Source organism: Oratosquilla oratoria, chromosome 38 (assembly GCF_046742065.1).
Source record: "Oratosquilla oratoria isolate Oo_2021 chromosome 38, ASM4674206v1, whole genome shotgun sequence".
NCBI lineage: Eukaryota > Metazoa > Arthropoda > Malacostraca > Stomatopoda > Squillidae > Oratosquilla > Oratosquilla oratoria.
In genome coordinates, this window is record NC_134814.1 from 11,725,978 (window position 1) to 11,742,254 (window position 16,277).

The 16,277-nt window shown below is 41.1% G+C and overlaps 1 long non-coding RNA gene across 2 annotated transcripts; it reads right to left on the reverse strand.

Moving 5' to 3' along the window:
* Nucleotides 1-261: 261 nt before the first annotated feature.
* Nucleotides 262-12,948, reverse strand: LOC143019962 (uncharacterized). Of its 2 annotated transcripts, XR_012965871.1 has the most exons (4): nucleotides 12,726-12,948; nucleotides 12,283-12,599; nucleotides 8,014-8,075; nucleotides 262-1,934 (listed from the first exon to the last, which is right to left on the reverse strand). It is a non-coding gene; the product is annotated as an uncharacterized LOC143019962 (long non-coding RNA). The 2 variants fall into 2 exon arrangements; XR_012965870.1 differs by having other exon boundaries at nucleotides 12,283-12,948.
* Between the last annotated feature and the right edge of the window lie 3,329 nt (nucleotides 12,949-16,277).

Here is a 16,277-nt window from a genome sequence, read left to right on the forward strand (position 1 = left end):
AAAGCTGCGTCAAACAGTTGACAAGACGGAGGCCATGCACATTTACCCTGGCACTTCTGTTGTTACTGATTTTGAATTAACTTCTATCCAGTCCGTGGCCTTGGTGCTTGGATCTCGTGTAACAACACAGGTGTGTGTGTGTGGGTGTGTGTGTGTGTGTGTGTGTGTGTGTGTGTGTATGTGTATGTGCGTATGTATATGTATGTATATGTATATGTATGTGTATGTGCGTATGTATATGAATGTATGTGTATGTGTATGTGTGTGTGTGTGTATGTATGTATGTATGTATGTATGTACGAGGATCCCGGCACTGGGGTAGACTGAACTGTACCGCACCAGTGACGATGTCAAGCATTTCTGCGAGATAGCTCGATGAACTGGCCTTCTTTCCAGAAGACAAGGTGTGCGTTCTGAGGGAGCGCACACCAGATGGGGTAGAGGATTTAATAGACTAATTTGGTTCCATGTATGTAAGTAGATCATTCCCTCGTGTTCAACAAGGACAAGTGCAGTCTGGAAATCCACCACTACTACTTGTCAAGAACATTCCACCAAGGTTCAGCATACCCATCTGGAATGCGCACCAGGTCACCTTGGAGGGGCAGAATAGGACAAATTGTCTTGAGGGCAGGAATACGTCCTTCTTCCAGCTCATCGGGCACCACCATTCATACTTCTGGACCGCTGTGGATGTTCTCAGTCGAGACTATGGTCTAGTTAGCATACAGCTGCTACAACATAGAGGGCAGACGATTGCAAACCGTAAGCGACGCAGTTATGTGGAGCTTCAGAAACCTGTGCCAGGAATTAGTAGCTGGGTGTAGGTCTATGGAGGAATTCCTTAGTGTTGTGGGCCACTGTATCAGCTTGGAGTGAATATTCCCAATCTCTAATCTATGTGCTTATGTACGTATGCATGTAAAAAGTCATTAAAAGAAAATATAATGTGTAAACTTTGTGTGCGAAATAGAAATAATTTATAAAGAATATATAAAAAGTGTGAGCTTTTGTCTTGTGAGCTTTTGTCTTGTGAGCTTATGTAGGGGAATCGTAGAGCAAGCTTCACTCTTGCAACGCCAAAAACAACTTAATTACTGGCACGTTTATTTTTACACACCACCTCTTGAGTAGTTTAAACTTCACAATGCAATTATCAAGGACACTTAAAGGAATTATATATTATGTGATAAAACTTCGTGGCGTAAATGTCCACCATAAGTATCCACAGTAAAAAAGAACAAATGTCCTAGGATTTCGGTCTTTCAATTCCCCGTTCTCTATTGAATTCCCCTTGTTTTGACAGCAAAGGACGATCACAGCGAGACATATAAAAAGACTTTAAAGCTTTCGTAAAAAAAATATATCCCATTATAAAATTTCAACTTATAAAACAGCGCTCAAAACAACTTTCCAGTAATAATGGTTTTGGGGAATTTATGAATTCCATTGAATGTAATCCGGATTAAAGAGATGTAAGTCTTAAACAAGAGTGGCTTCTTGACCTTTTTATAGTCCTGTACGTATATATGGGACAAGGTATTTCGAAAACCCGAAGAAGTCCCAGAAGCCGTGGAAGTTCGTAACTGGGAATCACGAACTCCTGGTCGTAGATCACTCGAACTACGTTTGCGAAATCCTCCATTGTCAAGTTACGAATCCTCAGACGGGAATATGGCGGAGTGCAAAATTGACTCAGGAAGGAAGAAGTTCTTTTGAGGGCTGCGGAGTGGAGGTAAATTGTACCATCTGAACACTGAACCACCACGTCTGTGCAAATACCCGTGTCTAGAAATAGGGACAGATCTTTCAAATATAAATCTCCTCGCTCGTGAAAAGTGACATACGACATCTCTCCTCTTGGCAGACTTGGCTCCTAGAAGATATTCTTTGTTCGTATTTTTGTTAGACCTGGTCCTCGGTAGTTTCTGGACCTGTGAAAAAACATATACTGTACATATTGCAAGAGAAATATATATCTATACGATTTTATCATATTTGGCATAGAACGTGTCTTTGTTTTCAGCAATAATTCACCTGATCAAATTGAACAAGGAGGCTTGCAAAAATCTACAGATTCTGAATACACTTCACCTGGTCCATTTTAATTGAATTATTGGACAATGGCCTCTATTAAGTTATTCATTATGCATTTACGTACATGTTAATGTACACATAATACATATTTACACGTGTACATTACATTACATTACAAGAGATTAATAGAAAAGGAAACATTACAAGAATAAAAACTAGGAAAAACTAACCAACACAATAGAAAATAAAAAAATGACTGATGAACCGTGAAGCTGGTCCAACCCAGAGTAAAATAACATTACAAAGGATTACAAAGGCGGAGCATGCCGGCAGGAGAGCTTTTGGTCCATAAGTAGGTCGGATGCGAAAAAATTATAATAAATAAAAAACAAATAAAAATGATAATATAGATAATGATAAATGAAATAAATGCATAGGTATAGTTAATAAACAAACAATTTATAATACTAAAGATGAAAGTAATCTTGTTAAAACAACAGATTGCCCTCCCTTATAATTCAGAAAACAATTCACTATATATGTCCTCTGTTTATGGTATTTCTTATCTTATAAATCTTAACGAGAATTTTTATGTAGGGAAATATCTTCATGTATGTGGGAAGCTGGGTATGTCGGAAAATGTGATGCGGGAAAATGTCCATATTAGGAAATTGTCAGTATGTACTATACACTTTACCACAATTTTCGTCAATAAAAATAGAAGTAAATAAATTGATTATAACGAATAAAATAGATTAGTGAATTAACAAAATAAGAACAGTATGAATACACAAGGTGATAACTAAATAAAGAATGTATAAAAACAAAAAACAGGACAAGGTTAATTTCTTCGCCTCTGAAATAGAAAGGTTGACGGGTGGCGTTGTATTTTGGAGGGATTTTCACCGAGTAGAATAATTAGTGAAAAAAATATCTACATAAACAAGCAGGTAAATGAACTAGTAACTATATCTAAATAGAATCGCCAATGACGACGATTTCAATCAAATAATTCCGACAGTTGTCCCAGGACTCGAACCGAGACTTGCGCGGAGGCAAGCCGTCGCTCTACCGACTAAGCTACTGAGACATATAAACAAGCATACATGAATAAATCAGCAAGTACATAGAATATCCTTAAAGCACGTTGGTAATAGTCCCCTTTATACTTTCTTTTTCCTACAGACTTCTTTCACTCCCACAAAATCCCATCCTGCGGAAACTGGCTACCTAATTGTTCCTAATCTTATAACGTAGTTGAAGTTGAACGACGTCAATTACACGGTCAATATCTTTATGCTGTCAGAGTTAACATGAATCATTGTTATCCCATTTCTGAAATACCACCCTTTACAACTCTAACATGCAATGTTTCAGTAACTAAATTGAATATTTTTTCATTAGAACGCAATTTACTTTTCTACATAGAAATAGTTCCGTTTCTGTCTACCAATTGATCACCCAAGATCACATTTGGGCTTTTGCTGTGTTCCAGAATAAGCAGGAGTCAAACAGTTATTTTGTTGTGAATCCGTTGCCTCGTATTCCTTACTTAGGGACCACTGTCGTCAGTAATTCCGGTAACTGTTATTGCTGGGTTGTTAATTTATCTGTTTATACTACAAATGCATAAAATCATTCCCACCCATTCCATCCCTAAATACACTCCACACCCCTCCAACCTCCTTCTTATCTTAGCACCTAATGGATGACGGTTATGCCTCTTGGTAACTGGGCTCCATTACGTCACTCTAGATCAGTGGTTGACAAACAAGCGGGCGCCCCCCCCCCTAGGGAGGCGTGAGGAGGATAGAAGGGGGGGCGTGAAGTCATCTGCTCAAAAATATTTGTATAGTTGGAATAATAAAACCCATTCAAAGAACAAATATCTGCCATTACATGCATGCAAAGTACTATTATTTGTTTGAGTGGCTTTCATTATTAGAATTTAATACAAACAGAAACCCGTTTTCCTGAACAATGCTAAGAAATAAATTCAAGAATCATTTCACATGAACACAAGAGGAAGTGGGGGGCGTGCGGGTCTACTGGAAGCAAAAAGGGGTCGTCAGGTAAGATAGTTTGGGAGCCACCGCTCTAGATTGTCCACAAGCATAGGAGGGTTGTTAAATTACAGTTCATCCCAACTAATTCGTCAAGCGTGCTAGTTTATGATGATGTAAATATTGGTAGCCTGCTAATACAAGTCTAGCATTTGAACCTCGAATAGTGGAGACCAAAGGGATGTTCTATGTTGCAGCCCGTGTCGGAAAAAGGGTTTGGATGGCCATCCGTGAGTTGCTCCGATTATGCGATTTCCTCTAACCCTTCCCCGTTCCTCTCCATCCAATTTTCTTTTTTCATGTTCGCGTTTCTTCCGAGGCTTTCATATATCTGAAGTTTGTATAAACTCCGTCAAAACTGTTGTAGTTGTCATCCTTAGACAAGACTGATATTGCCATATTGTGATTTCACCAGATCCTGACTGACAGATCAATGGAGGAACTAAGGAAGATATTCACTCGTGGTACGAGTGACTCGTACATATCGTGACTCGTACATATCGTGACTCGTACATATCGTGACTCGTACATATCGTGACTCGTACATATCGTGACTCGTACATATCGTGACTCGTACATATCGTGACTCGTGCATATCGTGACTCGTGCATATCGTGACTCGTGCATATCGTGACTCGTGCATATCGTGACTCGTGCATATCGTGACTCGTGCATATCGTGACTCGTACATATCGTGACTCGTACATATCGTGACTCGTACATATCGTGACTCGTACATATCGTGACTCGTACATATCGTGACTCGTACATATCGTGACTCGTACATATCGTGACTCGTACATATCGTGACTCGTACATATCGTGACTCGTACATATCGTGACTCGTACATATCGGTAAGTTACATTTGATCGTTTGTAGTGTATTTGTTACTTGCGAGTTGACACTAATATACTGGTTCTGTTAATATTTCAAGTGCTAAATTTGGCTAATCAAACGAGTGAAATAAATTTCCTTTGTTGTAATTACACAAACTTCCTACAAAGAACTCTGATAAGCGTTCGTATTTTCCTACACGTCTATCTTTCCTTCCCACAAAAACAGATCCTGTGAACGTGGGTGATTTTGCTTAACACGCAGTCTCTTTATTTGATAAACCATGCCCTACAAAGTATAGGGAAGATATGGTTGCCAATATCCTCTACTGCAACATTTCTTACGGCACACACACACACACACACACACACACACTAAAAACAGTCTAGATAAAATGAGATATGAAGACGGGACACACGAGCATAACTCCCCTTCCCGTAAAATACAACTAGGTAAACACACACACACACACACACACACACACACACGCACATAATACTTCAAAGATATGTGTGGTCTAGCATATGTAACCTCATGGCTTACGTATTTCATTCTCTGATATTGTAGTCCCGTTGGTACGTATGCGATTCGAATCCACGGTATGCAGAATCGAAAACTGAATCGCTTGTGGGGACATCGTGAGGAGGGTAGTCACACGGACATGACCCTGGCGTGCAAGGACCGTTCTCTCCTCATCCACACTTTCGCGTTTAAAAACGCAGCTCCTTCGTACTTCACAAGTCATATGGCGTGGTGTGATGTGCAGGACTTTCTGAATGTCCCCATGAACGTCATCAGGATCATGTACGGCCAAGACTTTAAAGGGATTCTCAACATTATTCATCAATTAGGGATGAAGGTTCCTCGTTACAGTAAGCTACGTTAAAAAGGTGGGTCGGATATGACTCGTTATAGGATACCGCCCAGACAGAGTAAAGCCGAACTGTGCCTTGCTGCCCTGCGTATGTAGGAAGCTATTAAGTATTTCAGCGGCTTTGACCCATCGTTTTTCGCTCATATTTCCGAAATAATCATTCACATCAGCATGGTATATTAGCACAGCCTAATTCACACCCTGCCATAATTTTTGACGTTATAGTGCATTCACAAGTGTATTTAATTACGGTGTTTACTCTTGATATTAAGTGTGTCGTAGCCGACACCCGTGAAGTAAATCGAACAAGTAAAATTTGGTATACACGTGTTAGTTTGTGTTGACTTCACTTCACCTTTTCTATTAACTTCACGGGTGTCGGCTACGACACACTTAATATCAAGAGTAAACGCCGTAATTGAATACACTTGTGAATGCACTATAACGTCAAAAATTATGGCAGGGTGTGAATTAGGATGTGCTAATATATCACACTGATGTGAATGGTTATTTCGGAAATATGAGCGAAAAACGATGGGTCAAAGCCGCTGAAATACTTAGTAGGTATTCCTTCGTCTCTATTTTGCCAAGACCGAAAGGTAGGAGTGTATATTCTGTCATTCGCCACCTGGTTATTGTATTCTATTCTTTTCCCCAAAACAGAACAATGTAATATCTCACGTATCTAGACACTAGCCTCGATATATCCCAGCTTTATATCAACAATATCTCCATTCAAGGCTCATACTTAGTTTTTCCTCTTCGCGCTAGATTGCTTGTCATTGTACCTGAGAATACACGTTTTACATTCAATAAAAATTAAATCTATTTTTGTATATTCGTTGACGCTTTTCCAAATAACTTGTCATTATCACGGGATAAGCCGTCGTAAGTTATCTCAGAATCAGAATCCCATTGTAGTTGTGATTATTTACAATCAACGCACAAGGATTCAGTTATGTATCGAAACGGTCATAGTGCATTCTTTTCCATTGTCATGCCTTACCTCTTAACCAGTAGTGTGCAGTATATATGTATATATATGCATATATATATATATATATATATATATATATATATATATATATATATATATATATATATATATAGAGAGAGATATATATATATACATACATATAATGTGGAAAGTATACCAGTCTTCACAAATGAAGTGGCGCTCGATATATATATGTATATATACATACATATACATACATATACATACATACATATACATATATACATACATATACATACATACATATATACATATACATACATACATACATAAAGACAACTTCGTAAGAGAGAAAACATTTAGTAATTACCAATAAATTGGTTTCGGAAAGGAAGTAGGAGACTTTCAATATATGGGTCATATAAAGCTTACTAAATATATTGAAAACTTGTACCGAATGATATTAAGAGAGACTCAAACTTCGTAATAATAAAAAAACAAAAAAACAATTAGTAACTACCAATCAATTTGTTTCGGAAAGAATAGACTTCCAAGATATGGGTCAGATGAAACTTACTAAAGGTAATGAAAAATTAAACAATGATATGAAGGAGAGACTTAAAGTAGGTTTGGAGGTTAATGATGATAAAACTATGGTAATGTTCAAAGCGAAGCAACTGTATTCAATGGTGTGTATTGAAGAAGTTGAATAGCATATCTATTTTGACAAACTATTGAAACTGATTAGAAACTATGGACATACATGCCGAGTGGTCCGAACCAGCAATTCTACAATGTAGGTTTGATAATGAATGAAGATGAAGACAAAGTAAGAAGTTGCAAAGTATATTTCGTTCAGAGGTTAAATCTGACAAAAGATAATAGAAACGAAGTCAAAAGAGTATATTAATAGGTTGAAGTTTTTGTACAATAAAATTACAAGATTCTCTTAACGCCCTATAACACAAATTTTAGTCAATGTATGATGCCAACTATAATGTGCAGATGAGAGCCTTGGAAACTGACGAAGGCTATGGAGACAACTTATGTAAGCACAGGGGAATATGGAGAGACGAAGGCCAAGAATATAGCTTTAAAGCAGGAAGAGGTCACTACCGATATTCTATGATGTAGAAAGAATTACAAAATTATATTAAACATTTATAATACCCCAGATTGAGAAAACAAATGGTACAGAGATCAACACCACCCATACTAATAGTGGATATCAATTATAATCACCTACCTTACCGAAGATAAGTAGAAACGTCCAAGTCCACGTTGCTGCCTCAACCGACAACGCTATCGCTGCATAGAAAACGGATGTGTACATTACTCAGCCCGGGACATTGAACGTCATGCTCAAACAATATGCACAACTACAACCAGGATCATTGTATCACCCCGAGATTATACAGTATATCAGTGTGAAAACAGGATGTGTTGATAAGAACAAAGAGGTGACCCTTACTCCTATTTCGTGTTGGCACCCACGGCTACGGCTACCAACGAGTTGACAAAGAAACAAAAGATGCACTTTATGCCTCCAGCCTGCTACCTAGATAGTCATACGACTAGAGACAAACCTTTCGCCTGCCTTACTACACCATACGTCCAAATAGAATGACCAACCTACACGATGCCTCGCAACAATCAACTTCTCCCTCGCTCCCCCTATTTCTACTGACGAATACCCTTTCAAGTAACAATCACTCTACAACTTGCCTTAAGTGAAGCAACATCAATACCCCTACTATGTCTACACTTCTTACAATAAACAGAACATTTCCAAACTACACTTGCCTAACAAAATATAAACCTTCTAATAAAATACAACTATTCTCGTTGTTTAAGTTCGCTATAAGCCTTCTTTTCCCACTTCTACAGGGTGTCAAAAAAGGATATTGATTTATAATAACTATGGGTTTTACAGTACAGAGATATTGCCTCAGCAATTGTATTCTCTCTCTTGAGGTACGAGTGACCAGTTGCCCCCATCTTGCTGGAACCACATATCGAGCCAAAAGTCAATCAATGAAGAAATTGTCACAAATTGCTACCCTTCAGTGACTTTTGGGCCACCCTGTACTAGTTAAACTATACCCACTTCCTAATACGTCTATCGGCATCTGTGCGGTATAGTTCTTAAAACTATAGGCGCTGACCAACTGTCGGTAATCAAACCTACCAATAGCACCCAATTCATCCTGGCTAATCCCATAGGATTGTATCTAAGCGAGGATCGATTAAGTACTGAACTTGTTCTTTTTCGAGTGTAGAATGCCCTTTTTTCTGAGCTAAGAGGAAGTTCATCCCTATAGATCTCTATCACAGTTTTTCTACATTTTACCCAACAGCATTCGTTCCTTATCTAGAAAAGGACGTATGTGTTTTGTGGGTTTGGGGGGCGGATTCCCTTTTCCTTTCCTGTGCCCATGAATCTCGTCACATTGTGTCACATTGTTGTCTACTTAAGATGCAGCTGCACAAGTGTCGCCAACGGCCATAAATCCCCCTCGACGCCACTTTTTTCCTCCTATGCCCCTGTTCTTGCCTCTCGTTACAATTTCGGGTATAAAATGGAAGTGTGCGCACAGCTTGCATACGTATGTTAATAAGTAATGATTTACTTTCTCTCATGCACCCGTCCACATTCGCGCAAGCACAACCACCCACATCCCCGTACACACAGACCCACACTCGCCCACCCACACGCGCGTGCGCACACGTGCATATACGCACCCGCACACACCCACACGCGCTCGCGCACACCCACACGCGCCCACACCCATCCACACGCGCCCACATCCACCTACACGCGCCCACATCCACCCACACGCGCCCGCACCCACCCACACGCGCCCGTACTCACCCGCACACGCCCATACTCGCCCGCACCCACCCACACGCGTCCACACCCACCCGTGTCCACACCAACTCACATGCACTCACATCCCCACCCATACCCACACGACTACACCCACCCAGACACGCCCAAATCCACCCGCACGCCCACACACCCACCCACACACGCTCAAGAACCCGCACTCACAGGCGCACTCGCCACTACCAACACCCGCACCTACAGGCGCACGCGCCCATACCCACAGCCGCATCCACAGGCGCACGCGCCCATACCAAAACCGGCACCTACAGGTGCACGCAACCGCGGCTATAGGCGCACGCGCACTCATCCACACCCACGGGCGCACGCATGCGCATCCAAACACACACCCATTGGCGCTCGCAAAAGCACCCACACCCATTGGCACTCGTACCCACACCCATTGGCGTTCGCACCAGCACCCACACCCATAGGTGCTCGCACCCACACCCATAGGTGCTCGCACCCACACCCATAGGTGCTCGCACCCACACCCATTGGTGCTCGCACCCACACCCATTGGTGCTCGCACCCACACCCATTGGCGCTTGCACCCACACCCATTGGCGCTTGCACCCACACCCATTGGCGCTTGCACCCACACCCATTGGCGCTCGCACCCACAACCATTGGCGCTCACACCTACACACTGACACTTGCACCAGCACCCACACCCATTGGCACTCACACCCACATCCACACCCATTGGCGCTCACACCTAACCTATACCCATTGGCAATCGCACCTACACATATACCCATTGGCACTCGTACCCACACCCATTGGCGCTCACACCACCACACATACCCATTGGAGCTCACACCAGCACACATACCCATTGGAGCTCACACCAGCATACATACCCATTGGAGCTCACACCAGCACCCACACCCATTGGTGCTCGCACCAGCACCCACACCCATTGGTGCTCGCACCAGCACCCACACCCATTGGTGCTCGCACCCACACCCATTGGTGCTCGCACCAGCACCCACACCCATTGGCGCTCGCACCCACACCCATTGGCGCTCGCACCCGCACCCACACCCATTGGCGCTCGCACCCACACCCATTGGCGCTCGCACCCACACCCATTGGAGCTCGCACCAACACCCACACCCATTGGAGCTCGCACCAACACCCACACCCATTGGAGCTCGCACCAGCACCCACACCCATTGGCGCTCGCACCCACACCCATTGGTACTCAATACCCCTACCCTTTCCCTTCCCGAGAAGGAATACGATGATTGCGTGTACACAATATTGTGTAGTTTATCTGGACGCAAACGAAAGTATTGTCGCCACTACGCAAAGAAATTACAGCCTCTAAAGCCGCGTCCACACTTGTTGCATTTCCACGTATTGTATAATCTTTGCGTACCACCTAGTGATACGATACGGTGCAACAGAGTATTGTACCCACTTGTTGCGTATCCGTATACAGCAGGCGGATACGCAACAAGTGGGTACAATACCCTGTTGCACCGTATTGTATCACTAGGTGGTACGCAAAGATGATACGATACGTGGAAATGCAACAAATGTGGACGCGGCGGGCTATACACTTCCTCCCGTATCAATCACCCCATGCTATCTTTGTCCTCGGCCATCTTGGGAACACTCCCTCTGCCTCTATACCCACCTTCGTCCCAAACGGGTCGCAGTTTTAATACCTTACCGAAAATCTATATTATTGGATATGGTCTTCCCGCCCGCGGCCCTCATGCATAAATTTACGACCAATGTTGTATCTGATTACTCTATAGACAATTTTAATGGCTTCCAATTTATCCAAGATCAATAGAGAGAGGGAGCGGAGACCAGAGAAGGTACAATTACTTGCCGGCGCTTCTTCCTCACTAGTCTCCCGTCCTTGTTGTTGTCGTCATTCTTGTCTAAAGTTTTGAACTAAGTAGTTCGATTCCTTTGTGCTATGTGCGTGTATGCATGTATATGCATATATGATTATGTGTATATGAAATTCATATACATATGTATACATACATGGGAGGCTAAAGATTAGATATGCTAAGTTCATGATTAAGGAAACAAGTAGAAGGGAAGAATTGTAATAATGAAAAAAAAAACGATCGCGAAAACTGTTGGGATTGTCTCGATAATATAATCTGCATCCACAGAACTGTTGCTAGTGGAAGAGAAATATCGATCTTTATGTTAAAAGGTTAATTATGTATGAAAACTTCTTTCGCCCATCAGCTCTTTTCCGAGCTGTCTTGGAGGTGGGGGCGGAACTATGGAGACTCGGGAGGGGTAGCCGGTGGTAACAATTCGGCGTTCAACCAATTTACCAACAAGATGGGGAAGGTAGGTATCTACGAAGTTGTAGGGATAGGAAGAAAGAAAGGAAGCTATGAAGTAAATTTGCATGAAAAGTAGTGAGAGAAGACTGGAAAGGAGTGAATTTTAGAAGAAAATTACAAGGGGTTAGCGCTTGTAAAATGATGTGCGGTGTGACTGCAGTGCAAAATGGGTCTATTTCGCTTACCGAGTGTTGGATACAATGAGTATGTAGTGACTTATACATAGACTATATAATTGTACGCCAGATTTAGCATGCACATAGATATTATCCTGCCATGACGAATTAAAAAAAATCTTATTCCTTACCTTATGTAATCGAATTCTGCGAGAAGTTGGGCAGCTAAAAACTAACTACCAATCATAATTCTTGGATTACCATCAAGTCAAATGTTCACCATAAAGTTAATGTTCACAAAAACACTTTTTTCTTAGCAACACTAAAGTCACGTGAGTTTGTCACTGGGTTTACACTAGTATGAATATAATGTTCAAATTAGTTCCGGCAACTGGGTACTTCACACCACGTTTCGATGTCCAATCAGTCTGCCGCCTAAACACAAACTGAACTGGTGACTTTGTCATTCGTTGAAGGATCGGTATTTTACAATGTTCGTAGCTTCATTCTGAAAGTAGTGAAGGATTTGTCACTTGGATACAAGTTGGGACACACTATTGAACTAATCAACATGGATAATCAAGATTGTAGTAATAAAAAAGGTGCAAATTAAACAAGACTTCTTGTGTTTTACCGTAGTGGATACGAGTCGGAAGACAAAGCCTGTGCACTTGTGTCGTATATCTTTATGCTTTGCGTGGTATATTTTCAAGACATTTGGAGTGTAGTGTCTTTATATAACGGTTAAGTTGTTAAATGTTTACAATGTGAAGTAAATCAAATGTAACGAAGCAGGATTGCCGCGTTTTCTACACTGCCGTTTAGAATGGGAGAGTGTTGCCATACCGGCGCATACATTTTCCGCGGTCGTGTGCCGAGTTTCATAGCAAGATATACTTGTCAAACTTTGACAAAATGTTGGTTCTAGTTTTTTTTTCTATTCTTGAATGTATATAAGGCCCTTATGCCCTAACATATTCAGTAAAATATAAAAATTCATTTTTATATTATTATGGCAAAAAGAAAGCTGAAACTTTAGCGTAGAATTTTTTTGTACACCGTAAAAGCGTATCTTTTAGGGTACAATATTTTATAAGCAACATAATTACCAATAAAAGTCATATATTTTGATGTACCATTTATCATTTGATAACTAGTTATATGATTTTTAAACAACAGCTTGAATTTTTCAATGTTTTGAACAACCTCGCGCAGTTGCCACATGCCGCTATTTTAATTACGTTTTGGTACAAATTCTGTGAAACGGTAGCCCTGTAACGAAGCCGTTCGGAGGGTCAAAAGTGTGAAACGTCCTACTCGTACATCCACGATTCGCAAACAATAACAGGCTGTAGCGGCATAGCCAAAGCTGTTGAAACATCTTGACATTTCTGAAGCTACGCACAGGAAGTTTCGTCAGGATACTTAATCATGTGTAACAAAGGTAAGAGATCTCCTTTTAAAGACTAGATTGAAGAGATGTTTATATTTTTTACGACTTTTGTCCCGACCATGAAGGAAATGACCTAGTTTCGAGGCCTTTGTAAATGCAAAGTACAACCCTCCATGTTTGACTTGGGCCCCTACGATTGGAAGGGAACCGTCTTGGCTATTCTCTTTCATAAAATTGAACCCTTATTTTCTTCTTTTTGCAAACGAAGGTAGACAATGTATTTCATAATAATGTATTATTTGATGTAATGTAGGTGGACACTGTATTTTCAGACAACATAAATGTCTTAAACAGAGCGAAAATAGGCATAGGATTTAGAATTTTCATTGAAAACTACAATTTCAGTGCTCCCCTAATTAATGAACACATCACCACATCATCTGTTTTTTAATGATTGTTACCAGAGCTGGGCGCGCTCTTCGGTGCGTTCCTATGTGCGTTTCGCTTTAGTTTGGCCGCGGTTAGAGCTCCCAAACTATTAAAGAACTATAGGTGCCGGTATAGTATGTGGCCTACTACGAAAATTTTCTTTGGTATAGTGTGTGGCCTACCGGACTTTTATTTCGGTATGAACCTGTCTCTTAAGCTTTAATAGTTTGGGAGCGCTAACCGCAGTCAAACTGAAGTGGAACGCACCGAGGAACGCGCCCAGCTCTGATTGTTACCTATGGGCTTCTTTAGTGCAGTACTCACAAAGTATCTTCATTTTTTTTCTCTCTCGTGTTGTTCATATTTCAAAAGAGACTTTCATGACACTCTTTTTTGAGAAAGTCGTTAACTGATGTAGAAATTTTGTGGAATATCGTACATGAACAGGGTGAATAAATAGCGTGGGTAAAAAAAAAAAAAAAAAAAAAAACAGGGCCTCTTGTGAGATTTTCCTGGACGTGTTATTGGTACGTAAGGTGATTGACACATACTCTATACTCCTGCCTGCCTAAAATGTATTTTGCAAGCCATCGATTTGTGTTGTGTAGTGATCTGTTACTCCTTGAGGAATAGTTTTGGGTGGATGTCAAATGCCTCAGTTATTACTGTTTTTTTTTTTTTTTTTTTTTTTATTCAATCCGACTGCAATGTGTAAGCTTAGTAAGTCGTAATGTTAAGGATTGGGAGGTTAGTAAAGCCAAGGACTGAGGATAACCAAAAGTAAAATCGAAGTAATGTGCTTCTCCGAAGTTCAAAGTAAAGCATTTACAACTGATGTTAAGAATCGTGGAGTTGTCGTTCCCTTGACTGTCTGGCCGAGCAGTTCCGTCTCCATGAGGAACACCACGGCTGGAACGGGGTTTTCCCACGTAAATTGTATATTGTGTTGCTGGCGTGCGTGATTGTGTATAATGCAGTTTTCCATAATGTGTTTCATAGTATAGGGTGGAGTGTTGCATCCTCGATATTGCCATCCGGCTTCATTTAGTAGCTTAGAAAGGCTGGATGATAGCTGTATTGCAGTCTGTTCAGGTGGATTCTGTCCTTTTAAGGGAGAGGATTCAGAAGGATGGATATCAGGGGGCCTGGCATACATCAATGTATTGTCTTCCAGTTTGCTGATGGAGCAGCGAGCAATTTGATTACGGATATGCTTCTGGACGCTGGTGTCTGGTAGCCATGAAAGAAGAGAAGAAAGTATTTGTGTGTGATACAAGTATTTAGATGTTGTTTTGATGTTTCTTGGTGTGTGTGGGTGTTCTGCTATGTAGTGTAGTTGGTGTGCTGTGTTTATGGAGGCTGCGGCAAGTGTTGGTGTGCCTCTTATGTCAAAGTGATCTTTGACTTTGAGGACTTTCGTTTCATGGTGTAAATGGTCTGTAAGTGTTGTGTTTGTGTAACCTGTAATTGTCTTTAGGGGTTGTTTTGTATGGTCTGTAAGGTGTTGTGGTATGTCTAAGTGAGATTAAAGCTCCATGTGGGGTTCGCATAATTCATTACTGAGCGTATGTATTGTTTGTATACTGTAGTGATAGTTTCTTTTTGTCCAAACGTTGTTCCTGTAATTGATTTAAGCGCATTAAGTTTAGGTGTGCATTCTGTCCTTATGTTTGTGATGTCCTGTTTGAATGTCATGGGTATATCGTATGTTACGTCTAGATCCTTAGGTGTATGTGTGTGTAGTATGAGTGTGTTGCTGATAAAGAAGCGTGGTTTGTATGAGTATTTGTGTCCCGCTGTCTCATTGATGAAAAGTGTGCCTGTAGTTTTTGGTTGAGATTATTTCGAGTTCATTTGCAGTGGATCAGGTGGTGAGTGTGTCGGGGTATGGTTGTAGTATTTCTGCGGCTTTGTCTGCGTTATGGTGTAATCGTTATGTCGTCTTTGTAAGAAGAGATTTGTATTTCTGAGGTATGGGGTGTGGGTATATCGTGCATGTATAGATCAAAGAATATGGGGAGATATCTGAGCCTTTAGGGACTCTATCCTTGAAGTTTCTGGTGTGTGATCATTGGCCATTATATGAAACATAGGCATTTCTATCTACAAGGTAATTGGCTGGCCATCTTTTGGTATTGTTGCGCATGTCTGTGTTTTTATATTTTGTTTGTGAGATTGTGAAGGAGGATGGCATTGAAAGCTTTACTATTGTCTAATATTATGAGAAGTGTTCTGTATGGGGGCTTATCTGAATTGATGTCTTTGAAAACTCTTTGTGAGGTTTATCAGAGGAGTGGTTATGGAGCGAAGTGGTCTAAAACGGTGTTGTGATTCAGCAAGAGGTGTATGTGGTGTGACGAGTTG